The 14,260-nt window shown below is 42.3% G+C and overlaps 1 long non-coding RNA gene across 1 annotated transcript; it reads right to left on the bottom strand.

Annotated features, from left to right (window-relative positions):
- Positions 1-324: 324 nt before the first annotated feature.
- Positions 325-8,944, bottom strand: LOC150054803 (uncharacterized). Its single transcript, XR_016537660.1, has 3 exons — positions 8,750-8,944; positions 1,329-1,414; positions 325-410 (listed from the first exon to the last, which is right to left on the bottom strand). It is a non-coding gene; the product is annotated as an uncharacterized LOC150054803 (long non-coding RNA).
- Positions 8,945-14,260: the final 5,316 nt, after the last annotated feature.

Here is a 14,260-nt window from a genome sequence, read left to right as displayed (position 1 = left end):
AGAAAACTTAAGTATACTGTGACTCAAAGTGGTAGAGCTATAGCCTTGCGTGAGAAAGCTCAGGGACAGTGCCCAGGCTGAGTTCAAGTCCTAGTAGCAGAAAAAAAAATGCCTAGAGAAATCCTAACGTATATAAATATAGTAAAATCCATTTAGACAATCTAAGACTTTTGTAGACAATCCAAACAAAACAGTAAAACACGTGAAATTGACTTCAATAATACATTTTACTTAACCCAATATATCCAAAACACTTTTATTTTAGAATACAATCACTAGACAAATGACATATTTTACATCCTTTTTTCTTCTAAACTTTCAGAGTCCAGGGGAATATTTCATATTTACAGCACATCTTGATTTAGACAAGTCACATTTCAAGTGCTCCATAGATGCCCACTGTTATATTCCTGTAATAATTGTGAGAAGTGTACAACTAAGACAAGGGCACAAAAATGGCCTTCTTTCTACCTGTCTTCCTCCTTCTGTCTTCCTCCTCCTCCCTGTCTTTCTCCTCTTCCTCACCCTCCTCCTCCTGTTCTCCCTCCTCTTCTTCCTCCCTCTCTTCCTTTCTTCTTTCTTCTTCTTTTGCCAGTAGTGGTCATTGAATTCAAGGCCTGGGCGCTGTCTCTTAGCTTTTACATTCAAGGCTCTACCACTTGAACCTCAGCTCCATTTTCAGCTTTTTGGTGGTTAATTGGAGATAAGGGCCTCACTTTTCTACCTAGGTTGGTTTTGAACCACAATCTTTGTATCTCAGCTTTCTGAATATCTTGGGATTACAGATATGAGACACCAATACCTGGCAAAGGGAATATATTTATCGTGAGGCAGATGAATAATACTCAGTATCAAAATCACATAAAGGTCAATAAATCTTCCTTGAATACCAGTGTGGTATTCATCCCTATAATCCTGGCATGACAAATGATGAGAAAAAAAGATTTCATGTTCAAAGGCAGCCTGGCATACCTAGTGAGATTTTCTCACAACATGCACACAAAATGTTTATTGAACAGTGAATTATCCATATTATGAACATCTGAGACTGAAGGGCTTTCTCGTAAAGATTTGGCTAGCATTATCCATTTTTGATGGATGAATATGTTTTACAAATCTATTTCTACATTCTTTATTCCCCCGTATGCTAACTCTTCTAGGCCTTGTGTTTACTATGTCTTGGTTTTGTTGGAACTTTTTTAATTACAAAGGACATCTAAATGAATAATGGTCATGCTGCTCATTTGTTGTTTATTGACTTTTTCAGGGTATGTTAGCAAAACAACATCTATTTTCCTATCATCTTAGCTATTCATATCGTGACTCACTTTAAGTTGTCTGTCCTGTAGTCTGTGACTCCACCATTCTTATTGTTGAGGTTCTTTTCACTTATTTTTTAATCAAAACATCCATGCTATAAAGAGAACAGAATATAGTTTTAGATGCCATTCGTACCGATTTTAGAGAAAACAATGTCTTCACCTGCTCAAAGATCATCTTTCTAGTAACCTCCCATAGAAAAACCCACTTCAAAGAATAATGTCTCTTGGAGTGAAGACAAATTCCATGATGCTCATTCTCAAGCTCATGTCATTCATTTCCACCTTCCCCCCACCCTGTCATTCAACAACCATCTTCTTCCATTTTATACCCAATCTTAATGAAATCAATAAGCAGATTGTGTAACCTACACTAGAAGCAATAAATTCATAAGAGGCCTAAGCTGAGTGCAGATGTCTCAGGTCTGTAATCCTAGCTACTCAGGAGGCTAAGATCTAAGGATTATGATTCAAGCCAGCCTGGACAGGAAAGTCCAAGCGACTCTTGTCCCCACTTAAGCACCAAAAAGGCAGAGGTGGCAAAATGGCTCAAGTAGTAGAACAAAAGCCAAGTGAGAAAGGAAGGCCCTGAGTTTAAGCCCCTGTGTATGTGCTCACACACACATGCAAACACATGTATGCCCGCACACACTGATGATGATGATGATGATGATGATGATGATGATGATGATGATGATGATAGTAATATGTCATGAATGGTTCCTATTTTGCCAGAAATAAAATCCTCTGCCTAAGCATAGAAAAGAAAAATAGAGTTCATCTTATATTAGCTTCTAATTTATTCTCTTCCCTTTTTTAAAAAATTGAGTTTTGCTTTGGCATGTCTTAGGATTATGGTTTCAAAGACACCAGGAAGTCTCAACTGCTTGCTTGCTCCCTTTCACTGGAGCTCAGAGAGGTTAAATGAAGCTGATGCTTGTCTTTTATACCACAGACTCTTGGACATAGGCCCTGGGAAAAGGTCCAGCTGCTGCTGCTGCCTTTATTTTTTTTCCAGAAAAGATGCACAGGTGGAACAACATGTGGAGTACAGTATTCAGAGCAGCTTCAGCAGAGTTGGAGTTTCCAGAGTCAGGGGCACGTTCAGACAGAATTCTCCCTCATCGCTAGCCACATTGGTTTATCTGCAGTGAGCCTTTTTTCCGATAAAGGTATTAATATGAGTTTCAACCTTTACCTCTTGCAATTTGTGCCAACACCAAATGTGCAGGACACTGCTCAGATTCTCCCAACTTCCTCTGTTCAACTTTGTCTCGGCAGCAGGATGCACATAGCTGTTATCTAAAGAAATTGTGTATATGTGATGGAGCTGGAAACGTGGCTTAATGGTAAAGTGCTTGTCTAGTGGGTGTGAAGCCCTGGGTTCCATTCCTTAGTACCACATAAACAGCAAAAGCCAGAAGTGGTGCTGTGACTCAAGTGGTGGAACACTAGCCTTGAGCCAAAGGAGCTCAGGGACAGTGTTCAGGAGAGTTCAAGCCCCAGGACTGACAAAAAAAAATTGTGTGATTGTGTGTGTGTTTGTATGTGTGTGTGTGTGTGTGTGTGTGTGTGTGTGTGTGTGTGTGTGTGTTAAACCCAGGTCTAAAGGATTTTACTCTTCTACTTAATAGCCCAGTAAGAAGCAGCAGACTTTATATTACTTCTTGCCCATCTTCTATGGTGAAAAAGAAAATGACTGGGCTGGGTATGGTGGCTCACATCTGTAATCCTAGCTACTCAGGAAGTTGAGATCTGAGGATCAGGTTCAAAGCCAGCCTGGGCACAAAAGGACTTGAGACTCTTATTTCCAGTTAACCTCTAGAAAATGGGAAGTGGGGCTTGGCTCAAGGGTAGGGTGGTAGCCTTGAGCTAAAGAGCTCAGAGACAACACCAAGGCCAAGTTCAAGCCCCATAACCTACAAAAAAAGGAAGGAAGGAAGGAAGGAAGGAAGGAAGGAAGGAAGAAAGAAAGAAAGAAAGAAAGAAAGAAAGAAAGAAAGAAAGAAAGAGAAAAGAAAAAAATGACTGGTCCTTTCATTTAAGACATTATTTTTTAAGGTTATAGCAATAAATTTTATATAAAAATGTTCCTGCAAACTCATTTTTGCCTGTGCCAACCTGTCTGCCAATAATCTTGCTTCATTATTTATTTCAATTCAAACTAGTGGTGAAATATTTTTAGGCAACAGATGTGTGGCTTCTCCCCCCCCCTCCTCTCTCTCTCCCTCTCCCTCTCCCTCTCCCTCTCCCTCTCCCTCTCCCTCTCCCTCTCCCTCTCCCTCTCCCTCTCCCTCTCCCTCTCCCTCTCCTCTCTCTCTCTCTCTCTCTCTCTCTCTCTCTCTCTCTCTCTCTCTCTCCCCTAACCTTTTTTGATCATTTAGAATTCGGTATTGTACCAAATATAATTATCTTTTCAACAAATATTTGCCATAACTTTGAAGCTAAGTTGTATTATTTTAGAACCAGAAAGTAAATGAAAATGTGCTGTTTTTAAAGTCCTGGGGATTGAATGCAAAGCCTAGAGTTTGCAGGACAGACATTCTTTCATTTGACCATACATCTAGCCAAAATTCCCACATTGACTGTTAGACAGTGGAAAGGTACTATTTGGACCTTTATTTCCCTGCTTATAAAACAATAGAATTGGACTAAAGGATCTGTCATGGGACTTGAACTCGGGGCCTGAGTGGGGTCCCTGAGTTTCTTTTGCTCAAGGCATGTGCTCTACCATTTGAGCCACAGAACTACTTCTGACTTTTCCGAGTAGTTTATTAGAGAGAAGAGTCTCACAGAGTTTCCTGCCCAGGCTTTCTTCAAACCAGGATCCTCAGATCTCAGCCTCCTTAGTAGCTAGGATTATACGCATGAGCTACTAGCACCTGGTCAAACCATCTTTTTTTTTTTTTTGTATACATCATCTTTCTCCTGGACCACAATTAGCAGGTAACTTGTTTTTCAACGTCCAGTCTTGCACTTTTGCAAACTACCTTCCATACAAAAGCCAAAATATAGTTGAGCTCTGGTGGCTTACACTTGCAATCCTAGTTACTCAGGATGCTGAGATCTGAGAATTATAGTTCAAAGTCAGCCAGAGCAGAAAAAGTCCATGAAACTCTTATTTCCAATCAACCACCAAAAAGCAGTGGTAGAGAACCCACCTTAGAAAAAAGGCAAGTGAAAGCATGAGGTCCTGAGTTCAAGCCTTGGTAATGGCACAAAAATAAATATTTGTTTGTTTTTGAGACAGGATATCACTAGCTCAGGTGACCCCAAACCTGTGTTTCTCCCACCTTAGTCTCCCAAATACTAGAATTATACATATATACCATTATGCTTGGCTATAATTTTATCTTATAGCAATATGTTTGGAAAAATTAATTATATAATACCACACATCAGATTCATTCTTACTACCTATCATTCCTTAATATTGGTGGCACTCATTCAGATTCTTACAGACATTTATGGAGTGCTTTTTGTGTGCTAGCACTGAGTTATACTTGTAGGACATAGATTTTACATTCTTGGCATTTCCCCAGAATGTTTTTTAAAAATGTATCTCATTTATTACTCCCATCTATGTTATGAAAAAATGCCTCTTCTTATAGAGTAAGAAATTAAAATGCATGACTGTGAGGATGTTTAGTGTGTCCCCTGTAGAGGACAGAGCAGTGATATCGAAGTATATATCATCTTTGCACAGCGTTAACACGGTTCCTTTTACTTTACCTAAGCCCTATAGATCGATTTAAATTAATCTGAAAATCCCTTTGCCATAAAATTTTTGTTGATGGGGCCGGGAGTTTGGCCTAGTGGTAGAGTGCCTGCCTAGCATGCACAAAGACCTGGGTTCGATTCCTCGGTACCACATACATAGGAAAAAGCCAGAAGTGATACTGGGCTCAAGTGGTAGAGCTCTAGCCGTGAGAAAGTCCAAGGACAGTGCTCAGGCCCTGAGTTCAAGCCCAGGACCGGCAAAAAAAAGAAAATTGTTGCTGTGTCTCTGGATGTTTGTTTGTGGAGTTTTGTTGTTGGTGGTGGTGATGGTGGTGGTAGTGGTTGTGGGCCTTGTACTCCAGGCCTGTGCACTGTCCCTGAGTTTTTACACTCAAAGCTAGTACTCTACTGCTTTGAACCTCAGCTCCACTGCTAGGTTTTATGGGATAGTAATTGGAGGCAAGAGTCTCCCACCCTTTCCTACCTGGGCTGGCTTCAAACTGCCATCATTAGATCTCAGCCTCCTGAGTCGCTGGGATTACAGGCATGAGCCACAAGCACCCAGTAGTATGTAGGATTTTTGTGGGGTGATATGAGAGTTTGAACCTACCACCTCCAATATTCTACCACTTGAGTCAGAGGCCCTCCACTCTCCTCATCTATAGCATATGCTTTAGTTCCAATTTTTATACTATCTCATTTAAACTTTCTTCCTGTACATTTGTGTGGGCTTACTTAAGGTTTTGAATATCAAGATAAGATAATTCCCTTTCCCCCTCCCTTCCTTTCTTCTTTCCTTCTTTTCTTTTTTTTTATTGGTCATGAGGCTTGAACTCTGGGTCTAAATGCTGTCCCCGAGCTCTTCTGCTCAAGGCTAGCACTCTACTTGAGCCACAGCAGCATTTCTGGTTTTCTGGTGGTTAATTGGAGATATGAGTCTTACGGACTTTTTGTGCCCAGACTGAACCGTAATCATCAGGTCTCACCCTCCTGAGTAGCTTGGATTACAGGTGTGAGCCACCGGCTCTTTTCTTTCTAGCATAAAACTGAGCATAATTATACACTTGCTGTCTGTTTAGATTCCTTCATCCATATATTGTAACTTTTGTTTTAAACTTGAACCAGAAGGGGGAACACATTTTAAAGATTCCACAAGAATTTTTTTTTGGCCAGTCATGGGGCTTGAACTCAGGGTCTGAGCACTGTCCTTGGACTTTCTCAAGGCTAGAGCTCTACTACTTGAGCCACAGCACCACTTCCAGCTTTTTCTATGTATGTGGTACTGAGGAATTGAAGCCCGGTCTTCGTGCATGCTAGACAAGCACTCTACCACTAGGCCAAACTCCCAGTCCCAATAGTTTTTGTTTTTTTTTTTTTAAGTCTAAGAGCCCTGGAGTCCATAATCCCCCTAAAACATGCATGCATTTGCCTCAAATTCTCAAAGTTGTGTACATCCCACCAGAGTCCTGGGAAGAGCAGAGGCAGAGCTGGTCTAGCTCCCCTGTGCTCCAGTCCACTCCCCAGCAGATCTCTTGTTTTTGTTTTTGTTTTTTTTAATTCTAGAAAGTTTGAACTTACATTTGATAAGGCATCCCAGATCACTTCTGCTTGACACTCATCCTTGAGACTTGGTAGAGAAAGGGTGCTTCCTCCCGCTTCTTTTTTTAAACAATAATACCAACAATGTTCAAACCTTATCATTCCAAAATGATCAGAAGTAAGATATGCACCACTGTGTTTCTGACAGTTTTTTACAAGCTAGTTTTATTATCCAAGTCTTAGTAAAATGCTAATGGTGGCAGGGGTTGGGGGGGGAGAGAGAAGGGGAGGGAGAAATCTGGATTAGGTCTTTAGCACAAACACATTAAGGGAAACAGGGAATGAAAGCTACCAGGTAGATATAATTGCAAAGCTACATTCAGAAAAGGAAGGAACTAAAACACTTCGCTGTCACAGGACAGGATAAAGATAGGGAGAAGTGGCTCCTAGGAAGTGGGATGAACAGACAGGGGAGTGAGTAGGGTGGCATTCCTTCCTCAAGCCATGAGCCCCGGGGCAAGAGTTAAGCTATCAACAAGAGTTGAGTCTGAGTTGGGCACTGGTGGCTTCACACCCATAATCTTAGCTGTGTAAGAGGCTGAGATATGAGGATCATGGTTCAAAAGCGAGCCTGGTTAGGAAAGTCTGTGAGTCTCTGATCTCCAATTAATCACCAAAATGTTGGGAGTGGAGCTGTGCCTTAGTGGTAGAGCACTAACCTTAAACACAAAACCTCAAGGACAGTGCCCTGAGTTCAAGCCCCCAAACTAGCATTAAAATAAAATTAAAAAGAAAAGAGTTTTATGTCTGAACTTTCCTAGTAACAGATATACTAAACCAGTGGCACAATATAGTTTGTTGTTGTTGTTGTTTTTTCCAGTCCTGGGCTTTTAGCTCAGGGCCTGAACCCTGTCCTTGGACTTTCTCAAGGCTAAAGCTCTACCACTTGAGCCACAGTACTTCTGGCTTTTCTATGTATGTGGTACCAAGGAATGGAACCTGGATCCTCATGCATGCTAGGCAAGCACTCTACCACTAGGCCAAACTCCTGGCCCTCACAATATAGTTTTTACAACAATGTAAAAGCACACCTAAATAATGAAACGTTCCCCTTATGTGAATATCACAAGAGCAAATTGTGGGACTATGATGGAACCTATCTGATTTTCTGCAAAGCAATAACAACAACAACAGCCACATAAAGAGTGTGGTAAGCTTTTCACACACAGCTACCAAAAACAGATGCACTTTTGTTGTTTTAATTTTCTTAGCAATATCAGTAGATTTGTCCCTGGAATTTTCTAGGGATTAAAATAATAGACTGTAGGCTGGATATGATAGTACATGCTTGTGATCATAGCTACTCAGGCGGTGGAGGCAGAAGATCGTGAGTTCAAGACCAGTGTGGTCCTATCCCTAAAACAAATTAAAAACAAAGAGTGGAGGGTGTGGCTCAAGAGGTAGAGTGCTTGAAGTCCTAGATCCAATCCCCTATATTAAAACTAAGATAATAGTAATAGTAATAATATTAATAGATAGAAACAATAAACTCTAGAGACAGAAAGAGAGGGAGAGTCCTAGTGAGTCCATGAGTTCTCATTCCCACCAAATTCCTTTACAAAGGAACTCTACTTACTAACTTTGCCTCTCATTCCATCCCCAGTTTGCTTAGCAGTGTGTTGAAGGGACACACAGAGTGACCAGACACAAAGTTTATACTGCATGAAACAGGTGAATTTGGCCAGAGCCCTTCGTGGTGTGAGAGGTGAGCCAGTATGCAGGGCTGAGGCTGAAGGGGAGTTAAGGCTGCCTGAGCTGCTCTCCCTGCCTTCTGCTTCAGCCTTGTAATGGTGCGTCATTTATTCCTTTGACTCTCACCAAGATTTCAGAGTTCATTTGTTAAGCGTATGTCCAAATCTCAGCCCTCCACTTACGTCCCTTTCACCTACTGGTGTGTTTAGTTATCCAAATTAGCCCTTTCCAGAAGCCGTCTTACCCATGTCAAGCCACACATCTAATATCTGGGTTTGGACTGAATTACCTAATAATACTTGAAGAAAAGGGGCTCAGCCCAAAGGCTAGGGACCATGTGCCCTGCAATGGATGATCTTAATTCTACATCTCAGGATCTCTGTTGCTTCATCTGGTCTCGATCTAAAGGCAGTAATTACCTGTGGTAGTAAGCACCATCCTGGTGGCTGTGACTCACTTGCTTTCTTCTTGGTCCAGTTTTAGGTCCAGTGATAAGTGTAGCTCAGAGTCCTTATACTTCCTGGTTTTCCCTGTCCATGGCAGCTATTGGTTGCATCCCGCGGTTGCTTAGCAACAAAGCATGCCTCATTCAAGAGTGGATCCTTAAAATTTTCTTGTCCAACATCGGACTTTTCCTAGACTAGAGAACAAGATAACTTAGGCTCTTCCACGGCTGGGGGTGCGTGGGGGGAGGACCCAAGTGGCTTCTGTTGAGAGGAAAGGGGAGCCGCAGAAGCTGGGGACCAAGTGGCCCCAGGGAGGGGCAAACAAACGTCTCCTGAGAACAGAAAGAATATTGTGGAAAAGAGAATAGAGTACTAATCCTATCTTAATCCTCTTATTTCCCTTCTGGTGATTCCCAGGCACAACTAGGACCCAGGCTCATTGTGTGCCAAGCATCTGAAGTGGGTGGTCCATAACTGTGGAGGTCGCCATCACGCATGGCCAGAGGCATGCAGAATTCCAGGGGATGCAGAGCTCACATCAGGAAAGGAGTTCGTTCCATCAGAGCCTAGAGTGAACAGTGCCAAGCCTTCTAGTTTGGACTGGGTGTCAGTACACAGCTCCAGAGCATCGTGGGCGGGGGGAGGGGGAGGCGGTTAAAGGAAGGTCGACTTTTCTAGACTACTCCAGGCCTTCTTGAGTTTCCCTCTACATTTTTAAGGCTACTGAGCACACATATCTGCAAAACCACTTTGTCACAGTTATGCTGTGGGAAATCTGATTTACCTTGAACAAAACCCCAACTTTTAAGGTCAGTGGCACCTATCTCAACACTGATTTTGCCTCCTGTGGGTGTAGCCTTAGCATCAAAGAGTGGACTGTGGGCATCCTGCCTTCACTGAGCCCATGTGAAGGCCTTGGAAAACACCACACATCCACTTTGTCTTCGTGCTACTAACTTATAGCCTATTGAAAACACTTTTAGATTAATTCCATTTTAAAAAAATATCTTACATTATGAAAACAATATAGAATTCTATCATCTTAAGCACAAAAAGATGACTTCACTAAAACGGTCAAGGTCTTGTGAAGGCACAAAAATACACATTGTGCTTGTGTCACAAAGGGTTGTGAAAATGTGAAAGCCTTCTGCTGTGTGTGTGTGTGTGTGTGTGTGTGTGTGTACCAGTCCTGTGGTTTGAAATTTGGGCCTGGGTGCTGTCCCTGAGCTTCTTTTGTGCAAGGCTAGTACTCTATCACTTGAGCCACAGCTTGACTTCTGACATCTTTGATGCTTAATTGGAAATAAGATTGTCACAAATTTTCTTGCCTTGACTGGCTTGGAACTGTGACCCTTCGACCTCAGTCCACTGAGTAGCTAAGATTACAAATGTGAGCATCCGGTATCCAACTGTTAACCTCTGCTTTTACACAGTTACTATTTGCTAAGCTTGCATCCACGGAAAAACATGTAGACTATTTTAAAAATATCTAATGTATCTTGTGAATTAGAAAACAATAAACACTTCAGCAATGTTTTTTCCGAGTGACCTATGGCTCCATCCACCTTAGAATCAGTGAGGTTTATCAAACATATTTATTCCCAGGTCAACCTTGCCATTGAATCTAATCTCTGGACATGAGATCTTGGAATGAACATGATTAGCAAGGACCCACATGAAACTATCTGTGTGTGAGAAAGTGGACAACCCCAGCCTTAGAATTGAGAAAAGAGGAAGGAGTTCCTACAGAACTTCTCTGAAAGAACATCTCTGTGGAAATGGGATTGGAGGAATTCTAGGAAAATAGTCCCAGCACATCCTATACCCATGGCAGTATTAGTGGTGGTGTAATAGGAGTTCATTTTGTCCATCTTCTCCAGCTAGTTAGGTGCTTAAAGCTCAGATTCTTTACTGGAGTTGATTTAGTCTTCTATAAATGTTGAACAAATGAATCATTACATATAACCTAAATAAGCACATTTGAGGAATTTTGTTTTTTATAGGATTCACATGTCTAGGGAAGAAAAATAGCTATGGGCAAAAACTATCAGAGACTGGAAGACATGGTCAACTGTGAAGTGTGGCAGGGGACACAGGTCAATTTAGGTGAGTGGAGACTAGGTTGTGTGAGCGATTATAGGGTCTTAGAGTGCTTGGAGGATGTGAACTGTCCTTTGTGGGTTGTGTGGACAATGGGAGTCAGCAAAGACTGGGCTTGAAAACTACCAGCTAATTATGGGATCACAGGCAGTCTCCCCAGAAGTGAAGATGAATGGAGACAGGAGACACTAGGCCTTGCTGAACTTTCAGTATGTAGGCAAGTATTGACCGAGTCACTATTAGAGGTAGGACCCCATATGTGTAACTGCCATTAAGCTTCAGCGACTTTTAGAAGCATGACACTCTGAGAATTCTTTGTTGTTTCTAAGCCCCCCTCACCCCCACATCTAAATAAGCCTCCTTTCTTGACTGGCCAAGTGGCAGATCTTGTCTGGCATTAGGGCACCTGGGAAAGCTGGGGTGGGGGGTGGGGAACAGAAGGGCAGGGAGCTGGGGTGTACTAGAAACAACAGTGGAGAGACTGGAGAGTTTTACTGTGGTGAAGGCTCTGGGAATGGAGGGGAGGAACTAAGTTTTAGAACAATTTCTGAGGCAGTATCTATAGAATTTGGTGACTGAATGTGGCAGGTTTCTGACTATAATAGGATTACAGAAAGGGGAGATTTGGAGCGGGGTGATAAATAATTCAGATTGAAGCATACCGGTTTTGAATTTAAAATTTGAAACGACAGCAAAATATCATGGTAGAGCAGTCCACGAGCTTATTGGAGACAGGAGTTTGGAATTCAGAAAGCAGGTAGGTAGATGTAGGTTAAGAGGCCCGGTGATTATCAGAAGGTACAGAAATGGACATGATGGCAGAAAGAAAGTGTGTGGAATGGAGAGAGAGAGAAGCCAATGATAAAACACAGCAGTAGGAGGTGGGACAGGAAAGAGGAGCCAATGACTGTTAGACTACGCTACTAGGAGGCGGGGCAGAGGGGGAGAGGAACCAATGATAGAGCACAACCAGAAGGTGGGGCGGGAAGAAGCAGCCAATGATAGATAGAACACAACACTAGGAGGCGAGACAGGAAGCAGGAGCCAGAGAGACAGACCAGAAAAGTAGGAGAGTTGTGAAGAGCTCAACTTGTATCTACATGGCTATATCAGTGTTATAACTTCAATGGAAGCCAGATTGACAAAGACAAGAGAAGACAGGAGGTAGAAAGATGGGAACTGTGTTGAGGAGCCCACCCTCCTCACTGAGCAACCGGGTCTCTGGATGAAGGCAAAGGGATTCAGAATGAGAAGCCAGAGCCTTTCTTCCCACCCTTTGGTCTTCACTAGGTTCATTCACATGCACTGTAATGTCATCCAGAGACTGGTGTTTGTTCGTTGGCTTATTTTCATAGCTACTTAAAAATGGTCTCATTGAAAGGATTAATATCTTTATTTCCTTGTTTTATTAGAAAGTATTCCGTTTTTGACTTGTTACTAGAAGACAAAAAGCTATATTCCTGGGCTTTGTCAATGGAAGTTCGTATTTTCTCAAGTTTTTCAAAAATCAGTCCTTTCTGAGACAAGATGATCTACTTCACGATGAGAATTTCTCATTGTGGAGCTCAGTGTCATCAAGAAGACTCAATGGATGAATTCAAAGAATTTACCCTGATGGGATTTTTACATGACAAGGAAAGGAGGCTGAATAAAGATGAACTGAATATTGAAGCTCTTTCTAAAGCAAAATTGATGTTTCCTCTGTGACTATGGGCTTTTGTGTTTTGGATGCTTGTTACATCTTTCTTTTGGCCAAAACTCTAGTGCCTGTTATTCAGTGTCATGGAATAGAGTCTATCCTGTCTTTGGTACTAGAAACAAGCATACAGCATGTGTGTTTCACCCACGTCGAAAGGTACCCGACACTGGATTACACTTTATATCTGTAATCCTAGTTACTTGGGAGGCTGAGATCTGAGAATCATGATGTGAAGCCAGTCTGGGCAGGAAAGTCTTAGAGACTTTTATCTTCAATTAACCACCAGAAAGCTGGTAGTGGAACTGTGTTGCAAGTAGTAGAGTGCTAATTTTGAGCTAGCTTAAAAGCTCAGGATAACATCTAGGACCTGAGTTCAAGCCCCAGGATGGACACACACACACACCAAAAAAAGAAAAAAAAAAAAAAGGTACCTGAGGTTAAAATTGCTTGTCTTACCTTTCTGATTGATTCACTGAATACCAATAGTCAAGGTAAATTAGCTTTAAAGTTTATTCCAATGGCTGCAGACAGCCCCATACTGGTGTGTGTTGCTATGGCAACAGGAGGTTAGTGAGAGTGTATGGGTCTGGGGGGCTGGGGATTGGTGTGAACCCAACACTACTACAGAAGAGACAATGGCTGGTTGTGCAAGTGGGATCCAAGATGAAGAGGATAGGACAAGGCCCTTTATCTGTCAAGCTGAGTCTGGCTGACCCAGCAAGAAAGGCATCTCTTTATAGGACAGCAGCTCACAAAATTCCACAGATCTGGAATACCAGCTTTGAGGAGATTCAGTTGAGTATAGCCTGAAGCCATGTTGCCTATGGGTCAGGGAACAGTCTTGTTGGGGATACTGACAATGCTTTGTTTGGGTATAGAGCTACTTCTACACTCTGGCTACTGAAGTGAGCAAAGTTCTACCCCTTCCTATCATTGCTGAAAGAAGGAACCTAGGTGATATACCTCCATTGGCCCCAAAAGAGCCTATGGCATTTCTGGGCATAAGCGATGACTTTGCCTTTGAGTTTGGTGATTCCCCACTTACAGAAAGGGGTCATGTCAGCTGGGCACAGTGGCTCACACCTGTAATCCTAGCTACTCAGGAGGCTGAGATCTGAGGATTGAGGTTCAAAGCCAGCCTGGGCATTAAAGTCTGTGAGACTCTTATCTCCAGTTAACCACCAGAAAACTGGAAGTGGCACTGTGGCTCAAGGGGTAGGGCGGTAGCCTTGAACTGAAGAGCTCAGGGACAACACCCAGGCCCAGAGTTCAAGCCCCGTGATGAAAGGAAGAAAGAAAGAAAAAAAAGAAAGAAAGAGGTCATGTCCTGGTAAACCAAGAAGAGTGCTAAATGCCATTCTTACAAGTGAGGCTATTTTATTTTTAGTCATGGGACTTGAACTTGGGGCCTGGGGCTTGTCCCTGAACTCTTTTTGCTCAAAGCTAGCACTCTACCACATTGAGCCATAGCACCACTTCTGATTTTCTGGTGGCTAATTGGAAATAAGAATGTCATGGATTTTCCTGCTTAGGCTGGCTTTGTACTGTGATCCTCAGATCTCAGCCTCTTGAGTAGCTAGGACTACAGGTGTGAGCCACCAGTGAAGGCTATTTTAGCCTTCTTTATGGCCCATACCCAGTCTAATGTCCTACAGGCTGTAGGTGCCAACCAGACTTTTGATACT

Source organism: Megascapheus bottae, chromosome 14 (genome assembly GCF_031878675.1).
Source record: "Megascapheus bottae isolate mThoBot1 chromosome 14, mThoBot2.hap1, whole genome shotgun sequence".
NCBI classification, from domain to species: domain Eukaryota; kingdom Metazoa; phylum Chordata; class Mammalia; order Rodentia; family Geomyidae; genus Megascapheus; species Megascapheus bottae.
This window is presented reverse-complemented; position numbering and strand designations above follow the sequence as displayed.